The 18,170-nt window shown below is 35.9% G+C and overlaps 1 protein-coding gene across 13 annotated transcripts in view; it reads right to left on the bottom strand.

The window, feature by feature from the left end:
* Nucleotides 1–18,170, bottom strand: part of LNPEP (leucyl and cystinyl aminopeptidase) — a 105,951-nt gene that overhangs the window by 65,329 nt on the left and 22,452 nt on the right. For 3 of the 13 annotated variants that reach the window (XM_063811390.1, XM_063811391.1, XM_063811389.1), the window contains one exon: nt 13,349–13,488. The exons of 8 other annotated variants lie outside the window; for them this stretch is intronic. The gene's annotated coding sequence lies outside the window, so the exon portion shown is untranslated. Of the gene's footprint in view, nt 1–5,112; nt 5,201–13,348; nt 13,489–13,720; nt 15,886–18,170 lie in introns of those variants that run through there. 2 more of the 13 variants (XM_016953517.4, XM_063811393.1) reach the window with 2 other exon arrangements.

The following is an 18,170-nucleotide window of genomic DNA, read 5'->3' as shown; positions in this document are numbered from 1 at the left end:
CACAAGGTTTTCTGAGAGTCCTTAGCCAATTTAGGACATGAGGTGTAGAAGAAAGTAGCTGCAATAAGGTTAAGACAGAACAGAAATACTAGAGGTCAAGCAGTGCAGGGAAGTAGTGGCAGGTCAACCCAGCCAGAGCAAACAGAACTCATAACACCCTAGGCATCAGCTTGAAACACTAGAAAGGCCTCAGTGTAGAAGTAAAGGTGACACCCTAGAATAAGACCTACTCTAGATCCATACTAACAAAGCCTAAAACCAAGCCCTAATAAAATCCACAGGGGGAAAAAGTATTTAAGGATGAGTCTCACTAAGTTAGAGGAGCCTGATAAACAGCTTAGGCTTTCCACAGATCTGCCTTAAAAATAAGCCTACACAAGGTGATCAGCCAGTAACTAAGCTGTCTACAGAGACAGAGAGAGAAAAATCAATATTTTACAGAGTTTTTTTTAATTCAGCATCTCTACCATGTGCCATTGACACTATTCAATATGTAATAAAAAATTACTAGACATTTAATGAAACAAGAAAATGTGAACCCTAAGTAAACAAAATCATTAGAAAGCAATCTTAAGGTGGTCCAGATATTGCATTGCATTTAGTGAGTCTTTAGAGTAGCTATTATAAATAAAAAAGAATCCCTGAAGAAGACGTGTTTTATTATTTTTCAATTGTATCCCCATCATTAGGCAGGAAGATGTATTTTAAAAAGGAAAAAATGAGAATATGTGAATAGATGAGACTGTCAGTGGGGAAATCAAGACTAAAAAAGAACTAAATGAGAGGGAAAAAAGAAAAATCTAGGAGAAAAAGGTTCAATAAATAAAATGAAAAAGTTACTAAATGGACTTAATGGCAGATTGGAGACAGCAGAAGAAGGAGTCCATAAACTTGACAGATCATTAGAAATTACCAATTTGAAGAACAATGAGACAAAGGATTGAAGAAAAGTAAACACAGCATCAGGGATCTGGGGGACAGTATCAGACAGTCTAACATGTATCTAACAGGAGCCACAGAAGGAGTGTGAGAATGCAGCAGAAGAAAATATCTGAAGAAATAATAGTTAAAATTTTATTAAGTTTGATGAAAAACACCACTTACCAGATCCAAAATGTTCAGCAAACCCCCAAAAAGATAAATACACACACACACACACACACACACACACACACACACACACACAAATAATAATGTCTTAAGCACATCATGGTCAAAACTGCTTAAAACTAAAGATAAAAAGAAAACCTTTAAGAGAACCTGGAAACAATGCTACATACAGATGAACAACAGTACATACACTAACTTCTCATGTCAACGCTGGAGGCCTGAAGATGATAGAGCATTTTTAAAGAGTTGGAAGACAAAGAAAATTCTCAACTCAACTTTGCACATACAGTGAAAATATGCTTCAAAATCAAGAGTAAAAGACATTTTCAAATAAATGACTGCTTACAGAATTCGTTTAGAACACATTTTCCTCAAGTAGATGTATACTACAAGAAATTTTAAAGGAGGTTCTTCAGGATGAAGGGAACTACTACCAGACGGAAACTCAGATCTTCAGGAAGGAGAGAATACCAGAAGTAATACATGTTAAAATAAAAGGTGTACATTCTTTATTCTTCTTATAATTTCCTTAAAAGACTATCTTTAAAAACTGTATGCTTAAAACTCAAAAATAAAAGATACAACAAAAGCACAGAGAATACAGAAGTTGAGTAAGAGAAATTAAGCAGAAAGGAAGAAGGGTCAGGTATAGAATGTGAAATGGTACAATACTGACTATACACAGACTTAATGATGCATGTTATTAATCCTAGAAGAAACACTGAAAAAGTTATTTTAAAAAGATGCATAGTTAAGAATCCAATAGAGAAAATAAAATGAAATACTAAAATTGCCCACTTAATCCAAAAAAAATGAATAAAGGAGAAACAGAGAAACAAAAACAAAAGGAACAAATGAAAACAGTGGCAACATGGTAGACTTAAACCTGACCTATGCATTAACTGTAAATGGATTAAACATTGTAACAGAGACTGTCACAATGGGGACAAAACAGCAAGAAACAACTATATACACTGTCTGTAAGAGATGCATTTTAAATTTAGACACAAATAGATTAACAAAGAAGAATATTTTATGATGATAAAAGGAGAAATTCAGCAGGATATCAATCTTAAATATGTATACCTAATAACAGTGTTTCAAAAAGAAGTTTTTTATGAAGAATAGAACAAACAAAAACATCCACAACCATATCCTTTCTCTTCATAACTGACAGAACAAATAGACAACAAATAAGTAAGGTCACAGAAGATCGGAACAATACTATTAACTAATTTGACCTGACATTCACTGAACATAAAATCAAACAACTGCAGAAATACATATGAAACATTCACCAAGATGGAATAAAGCAAAATAAAATAAAATTAATCACAATCAACTTCAAAAGACTGAAATATGCTTTTTAGAGACTTTGTTCTCTAAACACAATGGAAACAATTAAAAAATCAATTAGTAAATTAGGTAAACAATCCCTAGATATTTGGAAAATAAAAACAAAAGACTTTAAATAATCCATAAGTCAAAGAAGAAACCACAAGGAATATATAAAATATTTGAAATAAATAATAATAAAAACATAATATATCAAAATTCAAGAAAATTTATTGCTTTAAATGCCTATATTGGGAAAAGGTTTAAAAATAATGACATTTCCACCCTAAGAACCTAGAAAAGAATACCAAGTTAAACCTAAGTAGAAAAAATAATAAAAAAAAAACAGGGCAAAAATCAACAAAATAGACACCAGATAAACAACCGAAAAATAATGCAAAAAATGCTGCTAGAGGGCAGGAAAGTAGTCTGGGCAGCTCTAACTCATATTCTCCTAGAAACTGGCCCAAAAATCCACACATACCATTGTCCTGGTGCATCTCCAAAACCAATTTTTCACTTCTCCAAAGTCTAGTTAGGTAATTTAAAGGGACAAATCAGAACTGGGTCACAGGCTAGAGACAGAGATCTTTTAACAAGCCCAGCCATCTTACATCTGTCCCTCTTTCAAGAATATCTGGCAAACACAAAATTATTTAGCCAGTAATAATACCAGTTATGCCCAAATTTAGAAAATACAGTATGTTCTCCCTCTCCTTTCAAGTAAAAAGCTAGGGAAATTTTCTTTGTAAATCCAAATATTTAAAATGAACTACAGAACTGCTATTTAAAGGAAACTCCTTATGAGCTCATCAAAAGTTAAAAAAAAAAAAAAGCAAGCATTCTTAAGCAAAAAACGACTTAACATCCATTTTTGTATTTGGATTTCTGTATTTCTTTCTTAAAAAGGGAAACTCCTTTTAAGTGTCCACTTCAAATTTTAACTGAGTTTTTCTGGATAGGAAAAAAGCCCTCATTTTGAAGTATCTGATTTAAAATTCTTACTTCATTTGAGGTAATCACAATTCTGAGGCTCATTTTGCATAAATATAACCATTCTGCAGTCGTTCAGGTCACAGCTATGTGAAACAAATCTCCACAGCTAGGATCTTTGTTCTAAATCTAAAAGACCCAGTGGCCCTGTATATAAACAAACTAAATTGGTCCTCAGCTCTCAGCCATGTTTCCACAAATCCCTAAAGCACATACAACCACGCAAAGTGCCTGCTCTGCCTCTGACCAGTATGTGAGACCATACACATGTTACAAACATCTTGGTTTCTCTCAAGCACGCACGGCAGCTATAGCCACTTCACTTTGTCCCCTTATCCCATCCTCTTCTCTGCAGCCCATAGGCTTTTTTTTCTCCCTCTTTATTTATTATACCAGTCCAATGTAATCTTTTCAAATTCCTAGTTTCTTTCACCTTTAAAAAAACCAATCCAACTATTATTGGAACAAATGTCTTACTCTGACCAATTTTCCTACTCTCCCTAAAAGAGTACGCCATATATAGTAAGATGTACAAATGTTCTCTTAAGACAAAAAGGTTATAAGAACTGCAATAAGGAAATGCTTAAATGGGCCCTGAAAAAAATAACCCAGAAGACTTCCACAAATATTATTATATTTACTTTCCCCCCAGGGTAAGTCCCTGGACAATCAAAGAAAAACAACTTGATTTATAGTAAACGACACTATCTAATAATCATTCTAAACGTAATCCTGCCAACTTGGGGGATTATCCAGTACAGGCTTGCTTCTTGGTAGCCACTGTACATAGAGTTTTGTTTATAATTAGACTGTGTAGTGTTAATTATGCTGGTTGCCCTGCCAGTATTCTACAGAGGCTACAGGAGGAGATCAAAACAATCATTCCAGAATTATGAGTCACTTCACTCTCTCCGCACTACACACCACTGGCAGCCTCTCAACCCTGGAAAAAGGAAATTATGCACACTATTTGCCTATACAGTCTTTCACATTTAGGATGAAATATTGAGTTCCAAAACCTGCTCTACGTTTACTTTTCTAGAATAACGGATACATTTCAATCCTGGTAACTTTTTGCTGTTCAAGAATTAGAAGTTGAGGAAAGAAGGTTTAGAAAACTCTCAAGGCCCGGTTTATGCAGTAGAAAAAAAGAATTTCTGCATAAGTAAACTGCAATTATAAATTTTGCTCCAAATATGAATAATTCCTCCAAGGAGAGGTTCATAACCTCATTCATCTTTGTATTCCTGGTGCCTAGCAGGGAAGAAACCTGCCATAAATGTTGAAATGAAAGTAGCAATAATCTAATATATTAAAATGAAGTATAAACGAAAATTACCTCCATGTCCATGCATAAACTCTTCAAGGGCTGAATCCAGGTTTACTGGAGGCTTGGAATAAGATAAAATTCATACACTGTCTATAAGGTTAACAAGGTCCTTCTAATACCTGCTGTGGGGCTGGATCTTAAATCAGGAGGACTTAGTAGTACTTCAGTGACTATGGAATCTGAGTCACTGCCTTTCAGTTCTACTAGACACTGATTCTTGAGAACTACTTTGTATATACTTACTACTTTTCCTCTTCTTTCCTCAAAGCTGGTTGATAATTCAAGTCAATTATGGTTTAGAAGACATAAAATATAGTGAAGAGGCCAGGCACAGTGGTTCATACCTGTAATCTCAGCACTTTGGGAGGCTGAAGCAGGAGGATCACTTGAGACCAAGAGTTTAAGACCACTCTGGACAACACAGTGAGACCCAGCTTCTACCAAAAAAAAAAAAAAATAATAGTCAGGCTACAAACTGTAGCTGTCATCCAGTACGTTGAGTTTTATTGTGTAAATGCAGTATAGTACATGAACATGGCCTTTAGAGACACTTAATTCTTAGGGATGTTTTGGGAGCAGTTACAGTGTTTTTATATCAAGGCAGCCATTTGACAAATGTCTTAGAAGTCAGATGACTTAAAATGTAAAACTTGTGTGTCAAAATCTCTGTGAAACAGATAATATCTAAAGTTCCACTATACCTGAGGGTTCTCCAGGGACATTGTTCCAGCTGACCCTAAAAGATGTCAAGAGGCCAGAGTTGTTGCTTATGTAAGTAATTTGGTATTTTTGGTGTTAAAGGCAAAACAAGGTTTCTGGACTTTTCATATTTTAAGAATTTACCTACTAATGTGTGCTGTGAATGACAATGAAACATCATTTTTAAGGCATGAGGGGGAAATTATGCTAATGAATCTTAAAGAGAAAGACTAGTGTGCTTTGCTGAAAAGTTAAAGACACGTTTATTGTCTTATGATTTTGAAGCTTCTAACCTAATTATTTAATATAATAGCAATGAGCTCTTTATTAATAAAGCACTTCATAGTTTGAAAAGTGTTGTGACCCACTTATCTTATTTGACTCCTACAATAACATAAGTAGACAGGGCAGTTATTATCCGCATTTTACCTTTGAGAAAACTGAGGTTCCAACATATACTAAGTGGTAAAGCCAGGACTCTATCACTGGTAGGGCCAGGTTTCTCTTCACTACACACACACACACACACACACACACACAAATATATGTAAGACAGAGTCTCACTCTGTCACCCAGGTTGGAGTGCAATGGCACAATTATAGCTCACTGCAACTTCAAATTCCCAGGCTCAAGCAATCCTCCCACCTCGTCCTCCTGACTAGGTGGGACTACAGGCATGTGCCACCATATCAAGCTAATTTTTAAAAATTTTTTTGTAGAGATAGGGTCTCACTATGTTGCCCAGGCTGGTATTAAACTCCTCGTCTCATGCAATCCTCCCACTTCTGCCTCCCAAAGTGCTTGAATTACAGGTGTGAGCCACCACACTTGGCCTCCATCACTTTCAAATTCTCTACTGCATTATATTTATGAAGTCTAATCGCAGCTGTGCAGTTCTATAGTCCTATAAGCAAAAAATCAACATTACAGTGCTAAAGAAAAGAAGCAGAAAAGATGAGCCACTTCTGGTTTAATTTTGCACATTGTTTTAAATATCTATCAAGGAGAACATTTTAGTTGAAAAGGAGAAATTCCACTAGAGAATGCCAATGACCAAGGACAATTGCAAACAGAAACAAAAACTGTAGCACATAAAGAATCCTGCTGTGAAAAAGATCAAGGACAGGACCAAGTAAATAACTATAATATAATATAAATCTTAATCATAAAATCTTAAACCTAAAAAAATTTAATGAGGAAGAAGTCACTGCCTTCAGTAAAAGAAGAAAAATGACTATCACAACAAACAAGGTAGAAATTCTTTTAACCCATGTTGACGTAACAAACCTCCAAATTAACCAGTGTCTTCCATTCTCTCTGTAAGACATTTTCCGATGCTAAGTGCTCAATGAATGCCCACAACTAAAGGGCTACTCTCCAGAAGGTCCAAGCACATATGCTCTCACCAGAGGCACTCTACTCTAAGAATTAGTTGTTTGTTCTCAAGCTGATTTATGTTAGTTAAACTTGTAATTATGGTTTTATAATAATTATTGTGTCATTAAATGAAAAATATAAAAATTGTTTTTATGAAAACTGAGTTATGTATCAGAAAGATCCTACAAAAATGAGTCCTCAAAATAACACTGCTGCCAAATTAGGTATGGGCAAGAAAAACCTAATACCTTGGGGTTGGGGGTTGGGGTTGGGAGGCAGAATTCTAGGATTTTTGCACCCAGTCTTCAAAATGCCTGCATTCTCAATCTACTTTTTTTTTTTTTTAAGGACCTGGAAATTACAGATGAATGAAAGGCAACACATATCCACATGTAAAAAGAAAGATGAAGAACTCTAATTAGTGGACCCAAATGCAAAATGAAAGCTTTGGTCACTAAGACAATGTTAGCTACAGACAACCTACTACTGTATTATCGAATGCTAGATCTTACTCCTTCTAACTTTATTTTCATACCCATTAACAATAATTTACTGTACAGTGCAAAATAGATAGAAGAATTGGAATGTTCCCAACATAAAGAGAAGATAAATGTTTGAGGTGATGGATATTCCAACTGCCCTGATTTGATCATTACACACTGTATGCATGTATCAAAATGTCACATCAATTCTAAAAATATGTATAACTATTATGTATCAACAAAAAACTGCAACACCAGAAAAACAAGAAAATATTAGCAACTAAGTTATACATTTTGATTTGTAAATGAAATGCTAAAGAAATATATTTTTCTTAATGGTTGCTATTTCAAATTAGCTTTCAGAAATTTCCCTTTCACATGATCTCAAACATAATGATTTCAGCTCTGCAACATTATACTCACTAATAAGTTTAAACCAGAGAATTCTTAAAATCATGCCTCGTCAACACATATCAAAAGTCCAAAGTACTTATTTGACCAAGTAACTTCATAGTAGGATTTTTTCCTTGGAGTAAGTGCCAGAGATATACATATAAGAATGTTTACAGCAGTGTAGTTTACATAGCAAAAAAAGAGAAAAACCTAAAAGAACAAGGGATAGGTATATTCATAATGAGTAAGATATTATGCAGACAAAAAATTATTTATACCTATTTTAAACATAGAAAAGTATTCAAAATATAAAGAGAGAAAAGCAGGTTACAGACGTTTAAATAAATATCCAGTTGGATACACTGAAAATAAGGTTAACTGGTTATTTCTGAGAGGTGGAGTTGTGGGTATGTTGGGTATTTATATTATCTATATTTTATTTTTATATTAAAAATAGAAATAAACCTCTCAAACATGTACAGATCATGTTTTCATCTGCCAAGATCTTAATAAATTAACTAAAAACTATCAATGCTATTAGGATGTTTTAGAATTGATCCACGACAGTGAAATCAGGAAACAAGGATATCACGATACAATCTGCTATTAAAAGTCAGACACAGAAAGACAAATACCACATGATCTCACTCAAATGTAGAATCTTAAAAAAAAAAAGTTGATATCAATCATAGAAGAGCAGAGTGTAGAACAGTAGTTACCAAAGACTGGGGAGGGGACAAGGGAGAAGATGGGGAGAGGTTGGTCAAAGGATAAAAAGTTACAATTAGATAAGTGGAAGAGATTCTGGTGTTCTATTGCACAGCAGGGTGACTGTGTTTAACAGTAAAATATTGCATATTACAAAATGGCTAGAATAGAAACTTTTGAATGTTCTCACTGCAAGCAAATGATAAATGCATGGGTGATCAATATACTACCTTACTGGATCATTATATAGCACAGATATGTATCAAAACATGGAATTATACCCCATAAATATGTACAATTATAATGTGTCAATTTAAAAAATTAATAAACAAAACATTCTTTTTTAAAAAGGAATTTGCTATTAATCTCCAATTATTAGGTGAAGTTTCTATCGCCACTGAATCCAGCCTTGTAACTTGCTTTAATGAATGGAATGCAGCAGAAATGACACTGTGGAATGTCCAATCCTAGGCTTTAAGAGGCGTTGTAGCTTTCAACATTTATCTTTTACTACCAGAGAGCCCCATGAGAAGAAATCTAAGCTAGGCTCCCTGGGGACGAGGAACCACATGGAAAGCCAAACCCAGTCAAAAGCCATCATCAACTGGCAGATATGAGTGAAACTATCTTAGACCATCCGGCTCCAAGTCAAGCTGCCAGATGGTGGCTGCTACAAGAGTGACCTCATGCAAGATCAGCAGAGGAAACACCCGGCAGAATCTAATCCAAACTGTTGACCTAAAAAATCATGAGCAAAGAAAATGGTTGTTGCCTTAAGCCATTAAGTTTTATGATGTGCTATGCAGTAATAGAGGATCATTTCATTCATAAATTGATCACTACACTATTATCACAATTAATGTTTTGGTATACTATTCTTAGACTAATTGATCCCCTAAGACAAAATTGAAATTATATGCTACATACTAGTTTTATGATTCTGTGGCATCTTTGAAATGGGAACACATGCAGTGTCTCATGATTACTTCGAATTTCAACTCAGAAACATAAGGAGAGAATGAAACACTTGGTATTCAGAACATTTTGTATTCTTTATATAAAAACTCCTCCCTCTGTGCAGCTGTGAGCTTTTTCTCTTAAGCCCAAAGGCCTTGTTGTACGTGACTTCATAGGAAGCTCTGCCTGGGGTCCTAGCACAGGACCAGGTTAGACACTGAAAAAGTAAAACCAAGTTCATCATCGTCACTACCACCACTGATAATGTTGATAAAAGCCAACATTCACTGAGGGCAAATCACATGCTAACACCCAGCTAAGCAATAAAGAGACAGCACAGTAGAGTAATTAAGAATATCTCTGGAAGTTGGTCCCAGTGCAGTGGTATTTACAACCAGTTACAGGCTTATTTGTTCCTTCTCCACCCTCATTGCTTCACTTGACTAGCCTGAAAAAAAAAGAAAAAAGAATAAAGAAAAGAAAAAGAAAAAAGGGTATCTCTGGAACCAGACTGCTCTGCCACTTCTTGTGTAGCCTTAAGCAAGTTACTTCATCTTTCCAAGCTCAGTTTGCTCATTTATAAGATGGGGATAATAATATTATCTATCTCATTGAGTTATACGAATTAAATGATATGTAAAAGCATTTAGAACACAGTCTAGCACACAGTGTGTACTCAAAAAATTATCAGCTGTCTATATTAATTAGCATTTTACACACATTAGTTGACATTTAATCCTCACATTTTACAGCTGAAGTGAGAAACAAAGAGGTTTAAGAACTTGCTATTAAGTGGCACAGCCAAGTTCCAAACCCACCATTTTTCTGACTGCAGTACATATACCCCTTTAACACCCTTTTAGACTTTGGGTATAAGTCCAGGAATGTCAAATCAAGTCCCTAGTTCCAACTAAACGCTTCATGTCTACATAGCCTCTGGAGAAGGCTGGGGGGTCACAGAGCCACCTCTACATCACAACTAAAGAGTTGCATGGAGATTTAGGATAGTACCACAAATTCTAGAGATAAACACAACTCCAACAATTATAGAAATGTGTAGAAACACATTGACACTGTGGTTTCTACAACTCTCTCAGCCAGGTACTTAGTAGGTACTCAAAAAAGGTTGGCTGACATCTCAACTAAATTCACTGTATTACTACCTCATCATGGGCAGTAAACCAGGCTTTCCCCTGTCCCCTTTCTCTCATTAAAATTATGAAATTATCCAAATACAGTCAGTCTGTATCTACAGGTTCCAGATCTATAGACTGAATGGCAGATTTAAAAAAATTGAAAAAATCAAAAATAATAATATAATACAGTATAATTTACATAGTATTTACATTGTATTATGTTTTGTAAGTAATCTAAAGATAATTTAAAGTAAATGGGATGATTCGTGTAAACTGGTTATATGCAAATATACAGGGATTGAATATTGGTGGACTTTGGTAGGGGGGAGGGGATCCTGGAACCAATCCTCAGAGTACTGAGGGATGAATGTACAGCACAGTGCCCATGCTGCTGACACTTTGTTTTGCTATTTTTAAAAACCAGAAGCTTTTTAAAAATATAGCTATTGCTATTTTAAAAAACTGTAAGCTTTTTAAAGAGAATCTCTAATCCTATTACATTTATAAAAAAACAATTAGCTTCTGTCCAAAGATACTCAGCTAGTTAGTAAAAATGACAGGAACCAAGCAGATTTCTTTTTTTAATTTTTAAATTTTAACTTCTCTAGAGGAAGACAGAAGTGAAACAGTAAGTGAGTTTAACCCACAGAACTGCTCAGCTAAGTTTAGTTCTACCCAAATTCTGTCTGGTGATTTTGAAAATAACCGCTTTCCCACACTTACAGGAAATGGTTAAGCAACCTCAGAAAGTCATTTGTTTTTGCATGGTAGACAGTTCTTTTTGGTTTTGTTTTTGAAAGGTGAATCCTTTTCAAATAATAGGACAAGCATTCATCAACTGAAGCAAGTCTACAACATGGTACAAGTTATTACTTTATTCTAGATATTCTTTTTCCTTTACAGGAACAAAAAGAACACAATATTTAAATGAACTTTCACATTTAAAATAAAATGAATTCTCAAAACTTTAAGACCAAACCAGAACAACAAAAATCATTAGAGAACAGATAAGCTGATGGTTGAAGACCAAGCAACATGGTTTCATCTTGGTCTCAAAAAAGAGACCAGACATGATTATGGAAAAAAAACATATTTTTTGAGAAATTTCTCATGTTATACAGTATAGTAGATAGTTTCAGAAAAAAACTATCTACTCTCTTTTTTTCACTATAGCACTATTTGATTCTTAGAACAGTAAAGCATGGTATTTGAGATGAGAGACTGTATAATTTCTAATAGAAAAGTTTTCTGCCTAGGTGATAAAACTTTACTAATTTTTAAAATTTGGTTTTTGGTGCAAATAATTCTAACATATTTTACTATTTTCCCGTCTTCTTACAAACACTAGTCTGAAGAGATTTATGGTCATCATAAAAGGAAAAGTCACTGACTACACTATACTTGTTGGGACACAGAACTGTACCCTGGCTGAAAAGGTAGAGAATGAAACCTGCGAACCCACACCCTAGAATGTGACCAATTTGCCTAAAATGCATTTCAATTAACAACTAAAGATTTAAAGCAATTCATATTGCATGTGTTGCTTTAAGTTTTAGATTTCTAAATTGAACCAAGTTTTGCTGCAGTCAGTTACTCCAGCTACGTTTCAGTGGACTTGTTAGCGTAACTGAAGTTCAATTTTAATTATGATACATATATTAGTCAGTAAACATTTCTTCTACTTAAAAATATTTATTTAATAAAGTCAATTGTAAAGTCTGAATTAAGATAAATTTTGGCCAGGCACGGTGGCTCACGCCTGTAATCTCAGCACTTTGGGAGGCCAAGGCAGGTGGATCACCTGAGGTCAGGAGTTCGAGACCAGCCTGGCCAACATGGTGAAACCCCATCTCTACTAAAAAACAAAAATTAGCCAGGTGTGGTGGTACATGCCTGTAATCCCAGCTACTCGGGAGGCTGAGGCAAGAGAATCACTCGAACCCAGGAGGCAGAGGTTGTGGTGAGCCAAGATCACACCATTGCACTCCAGCCTGGGCAAAAGAGTGAGACTTGGTCTCAAAAAAAAAAAAAAAAAAAAAAGAAAAAAGATAAATTTTAAAAGTAGTTGGCTGAATTTAAAATGTGTTGAAATATACATGTGAATATTATTTAGTACTATTACTCACATTAGAGCCATGAATAAGACTTATAATTTGAAACGCACAAGAAATTTTCATAATCAAAAATTTTAGATCTTCCCAAGTTTAGAAAATCCTCAGATACTCAACTTTGGTCAGATATGGAGAATTAGCTATAGAGGATGGATTTAGCTAAATCAAATTTTAAAAATCTAAAACTAAAATCATATTAAATCAATCATATCTACTAAAATGTCATTTAAGTCTTCAAAAGTTGTTTTAAAAATCACCATCTAATATAAATGGCTAAAAGCTTCATAAAAAGTAAAAAATAAGGAAGATTTCAGCAAATTATTAAATTAGATAAACATAATTACATTGATATTTAGGTAAACTGACCAAGGATCACATTTTGGTGATCATGAGCCATGTCAAAATAATCCCATTCCTATCTCTTCCTCAACTCTACCCACAAAAAACTACAACAAAATACAGAGGTAGTTATATTAACTATAAATTAATTAAAATTTCAGAGTAAAATCAGCCTTACAGAAACTATTCTGGGACGTATTATTTGTTCCAACATTACTTCTACCTACAGCAGCCACTTGTCTACTTCATCAGCTCAACATATTAATCATTACTCTCCACATCCTCTGTAAATAAGATTAACTGGTATGGTCAACAGACTAATCCTCCCCCAACCCCCAAAATGTCCATGTCCTAATCCCTAGGGACACGGTTACAGACCTTGAGATGGAAAGATTATCCAGGACGGCCCAATACAATCACAGGGGTCCTTAAAAGGCAGGAGAGTTTGGGAGGCCAAGGCAAGTGGATCATGAAGTCAAGAGATCAAGACCATCCTGGCCAACATGGTGAAACCTCGTCTGTATTAAAAATACAAAAATTAGCTGGGCATGGTGGCCGGTGCCTGAAATCCCTACTCGGAAGGCTGAGGCAGGAGAATCGCTTGAACCTAGGAGGCAGATATTGCAGTGAGCCGAGATCGTGCCAGTGAGCTCCAGCCTGGTGACAGAGAGAGACTCCGTCTCAAAAAAAAAAAAAAAAAAAAGCAAAAGAGGCTATCAGAGTGAAATAATGAAAAAGGACATGACTTACCTTTGGTAGCTTTGAAGATGAAGGAGCAGGGCCAGGAGCCAAGGAATGTGGATGACCTCCAAAAGCCAAAAAAGTGAAGGAAATGGATCCTGCCCAGAGCCTACAGAAAGGAACACACAGCCCTGCCAACTCCTTCGTTTTTAGCCCAATGAGATCCGTATCAGGCTTCCGACCTGCATAACTTTAAGATAAATTTGTACTATATTGCTTAAGTTTGTGGTAATTTGTTATGGTGGCAATAGAAAACTAATACAACTAGTCCCCACAACATGCCTGACATTCATGGCTGTACGGCTCCACTTCTGTACTTAGTGGAGTTAGGAGCTTGCCCAAGTTCAGCTGTGGCATTTCGAGTTATGCTTGGTATAGCTATTAGGTAATTCAATTAACTTGCAAAATAGATGAAGAAAGCAATTCTGAGAAGATCAGCTGAAATCACTGGAAAAACACAAAAAGGCAAGCCACTAAAATTGTTGTTGAATTAGGTAGGAGACAACTCTAAAAGACTGGGGAAAAAAACTGAAAGTCTAGACAAATTTTGCACTCGGATCGCTTCACAGGTATCCACATTTTCATTTCACTTTATAATAGGTTATAGGGTCAAAAACTTGCTGAAGCAAAACACACGGGGGTGAGTTTCTGTTTTAATATTGTTCCATTTCCTTTCTCTACTTTGCCCTGAGGACAGGCTTTGGTCACAGAGTGGTGTGGAAATGCCAACAGGTAAAATTCCAATGAGTCCCATATTTCTATCCAGAGAAACCAGAAGTAGACCCTGTAGGCTATACAGCATGGGGGAAATCCCAGAGGGGAGAGAATCAGAAAAGAGGATCCCTTAAATCTGTGCATGAACCTGCAAAAGTTACAGAATAATCACTGAGCTACATATGTGCAGAACAGACTCAAACCAATATAGCAAAGTCTATTAGTTTCTATTGCTGCTATAACAAATTAACCTCAAGCTTGATGGCTTAAAACAACACAAATTATCTTAAGATTCTGGAGGTCAGAAGTCTACAATGGGTCTCACTGGGCTAAAATCAAGATAGCAACAGTGCTGTATTCCTTCTGGAAGTTCTGGAGAGAATCCGTTTCTTTCTGTTTTTCAGCTTCTAGAAACTGCTTACATTCCTTAGCTTGGGCTCCCCTCCCATCATCAAAGCCACAAGTGTAGGCTGAATCTTTCTCACACTTTGTCACTCTGATACTGACTCTTCTGCCTCACTTTCTCACTTTTAAAAACCTTATGACTACACTGGGCCCAACTAGATAATCCAGGATAACCTCTTTATTTTAAGGTCAGCTGATTAGCAACCGCAACTCTAATTGCAACCTAACTCCTCTTCATTATGTAACCTAAAATATTACCAAGGCTTCAGGCATTAGGAAATGGACATCTTTGGAGACCATTATTCTGCCTACCATACAAAGGCTAGGAGAACTAAACTAACATTGGAGCCACTGGCCACAGATGGTGAAACAGAACTAAGGTCTGAACCTGAGCAGGGTGATCGGCAGCCAAAACAAAAATATCAACATTCTTCAGAGGATAAAAGAGTCTACACAATATAACACCCATAATGTCCAGGATGCAAGCCACAACTACTTGAAATACAAAGGACCAAGAAAATGTGAACAATCCTCAATGCAAAATGCAAGCACCAGATGATGGAATTATTGAATACTTTAAAGCTGTTATTATAATTATGCTCCACGAGGTAAAGAAGAACATATTGAAATAAACAAGAAAGTAAAAATTCTCAGCAGAGAAATAGAAACTATAAAAAGTACCAAAATAAAATTTTTAAACAGACAACAAAAATTCTTAAAAGAAAAATTCACTGAATGGCCTGAAGAGCAGAATGGTGATGACAAAGAAAAAAAAGTCAGTGAACTTAAAGATTAACAGAAATGATTCAATTTGAGGAACACAGAGAAAAGAAAGATTGAGGAAAAAATAAACAGTGCCTCAAGGACATGTAGGGCAATATCAAAAGGACTAAAACATATGCAGTCGGAGTCCCAGAATGACTGGAGAAAAATATTGGGGCAGAAAAATTATCTGAAGAAACAATCACCTCACACTTCACAAATATGGTAAAAGACATCAATGTACCAATTCAAAAAGGAATAAACTCATAGAAAACCAAGACACAAAATGCTGCAAACCAAAAGTAAAGAAATACTCAAAATCAGCTAGGAAAAAAATTCAACATATTACATACAGGGTAACAATTCACATTACCATGGATTTCTTTGAGATGGAGTCTCACGCAGTCGCCCAGGCTGGAGTGAAGTGGCATAATTTCTGCTCACTGCAACCTCCGCCTCCAGGGCTCAAGTGATTCTCCTGCCTCAGCCTCTGGAGTTGGTGCGACTACAGGCGTGCGCCACTACGCGTGGCTAATTTTTTGTATTTTTGGTAGAGACAGGGTTTCACCATGTTGGCCAGGCTGGTACCATGGATTTCTTAATAAAAAAAACTCTGGAAACTAGAAAATGATAGAGCAACATCTTTAGTGTTTTTATATAGAGAGAACTATTAGATACATTTGTGTAATATATTTATGTATATATCTTTGTATAAGCATGTATCCAGAATATTTGAAGTATTCTTACCACTCACTAAGATGACAAATAATCCAATGTAAAGGAATGGGCAAAAGATTTAAACAGCCATTTCACAAAAGGTGAACTAATGGCCAAAAAATCCACTTCTCCTTGTCCCTACACAAAGATAGTCAACATCAGAAGTCATCAGGGAAATGCAAATAAAAACCCAAGTAACCACATCTACTGGATTGGCTAAAATTAAAAAGATTATTTTACTAAATTAATCAGCATTGTTATATACCACTGATGGAAATGTGAAATGGCACAAACAGTTTGAAAGATAGTTTAGCAGTTTCTTAAAAAGTTAAAACTTACAGTACCAGATGACCCAGCCAATCGACTTATGGGAATTTACCCCAGAGAAACAAAACTGAATGTCTATACAAAGACTTACACTAGAGTGTTCATAGCAGCTTTATTTGTAATAGCCCCAAGCTGAAAACAAATGTCCATCAATTGGTGAATTAGTGAATAAACAATTATGGTAGATCTGTACAGTGGAATACTATTCACCAATTTTTTTCTTTTTCTTTTTTGAGATGGAGTCTCACTCTGTTGCCCAGCCAGGCTGAAGTGCAGTGGCACAATCTCGGCTCACTACAACCTCTGCCTCCTGGGTTCAAGTGATTCTCCTGACTCAGCCTCCCAAGTAGCTGGGACTACAGGCGCGCATCACCACAACCAGCTAATTTTTGTATTTTTAGTAGAGATGGGCTATCGCCTTGTTGGCCAGGCTGGTCTCGAACAACTGGCCTCAAGTGATCTGCTCACCTTGGCCTCCCAAAGTGCTGGGTTTACAGGCATGAGCCACCACGTCCAGCCCTATTCACCAATTTTTAAAAAAGAAACCAGTATGCTGAGTCAAAGAAGTCAGGCCAAAAAAGAGCACTGTATGATTCCATTTACATAAAATTATATAAAATCTATATAATTCAATTTATATACAATTCTAGAAAACGTAAACTTACCTATAATATCAGAAAGCATATCAGTGGTTGCCAAAATATGGGTATGAAAAGAGGGATAGAAGGGTCATTTTTTGTTTTGCTTTAAGTTTTAAAAACATAATTGCAGGCCAGGTGCGGTGGCTCACGCCTGTAATCCCAGCACTTTGGGAGGCCGAGGCAGGCGGATCACGAGGTCAGGAGATGGAGACCATCCTGGCTAACACGGTGAAACCCCGTCTCTACTAAAAATACAAAAAATTAGCCGGGCGTGGTGGCAGGCGCCGGTAGTCTCAGCTACTCCGGAGGCCGAGGCAGGAGAATGGCATGAACCCAGGAGGCGGAGCTTGCAGTGAGCCGAGATGGTGCCACTGCACTCCAGCCTGGGCGACAGAGCAAGACTCCGTCTCAAAAAAAAAAAAAAAAAAAAAAATATATATATATATATATATATATATGTATATATAGAGAGAGAAAGAGAGACTTGCAAGAATGAGAAGCATGAGGAATATGCAACACTTCAGCACTCTGATTTTAATTATACAAAGGCCAATTTGAGAAGCTTATTCATTTGAACAATTATTGCACATTCTCATATGCCAGATTCCAGGTCTTTGCTCCACAAATTCTGTCCACTCACACAAAGGAACCATACAAGGTCTTCTGTATAAAAGTATTTCTGACACTTAACTATAAACATCAGCAGAGTGAAGGGCTAAATTTCTATAATGTCAATAAGTATTTCAAGGTATTTTGAATGAATGGGTTAGAATGGGTAGGTATATCATCTACTTTCATATTAATAGAATTCTAGCTCAGGCCAGCTGACCTTATAATTACATTTCAGGATGTACATGTTTACATCTGATCACAGATTACCATATGTCTTATTT

This window comes from Pan troglodytes, chromosome 4 (assembly GCF_028858775.2).
Source record: "Pan troglodytes isolate AG18354 chromosome 4, NHGRI_mPanTro3-v2.0_pri, whole genome shotgun sequence".
In the NCBI taxonomy this organism is placed as follows: Eukaryota; Metazoa; Chordata; class Mammalia; order Primates; family Hominidae; genus Pan; species Pan troglodytes.
Note: the sequence above shows the minus strand (reverse complement) of the source record. Positions and strands in the feature narration are given on the sequence as shown.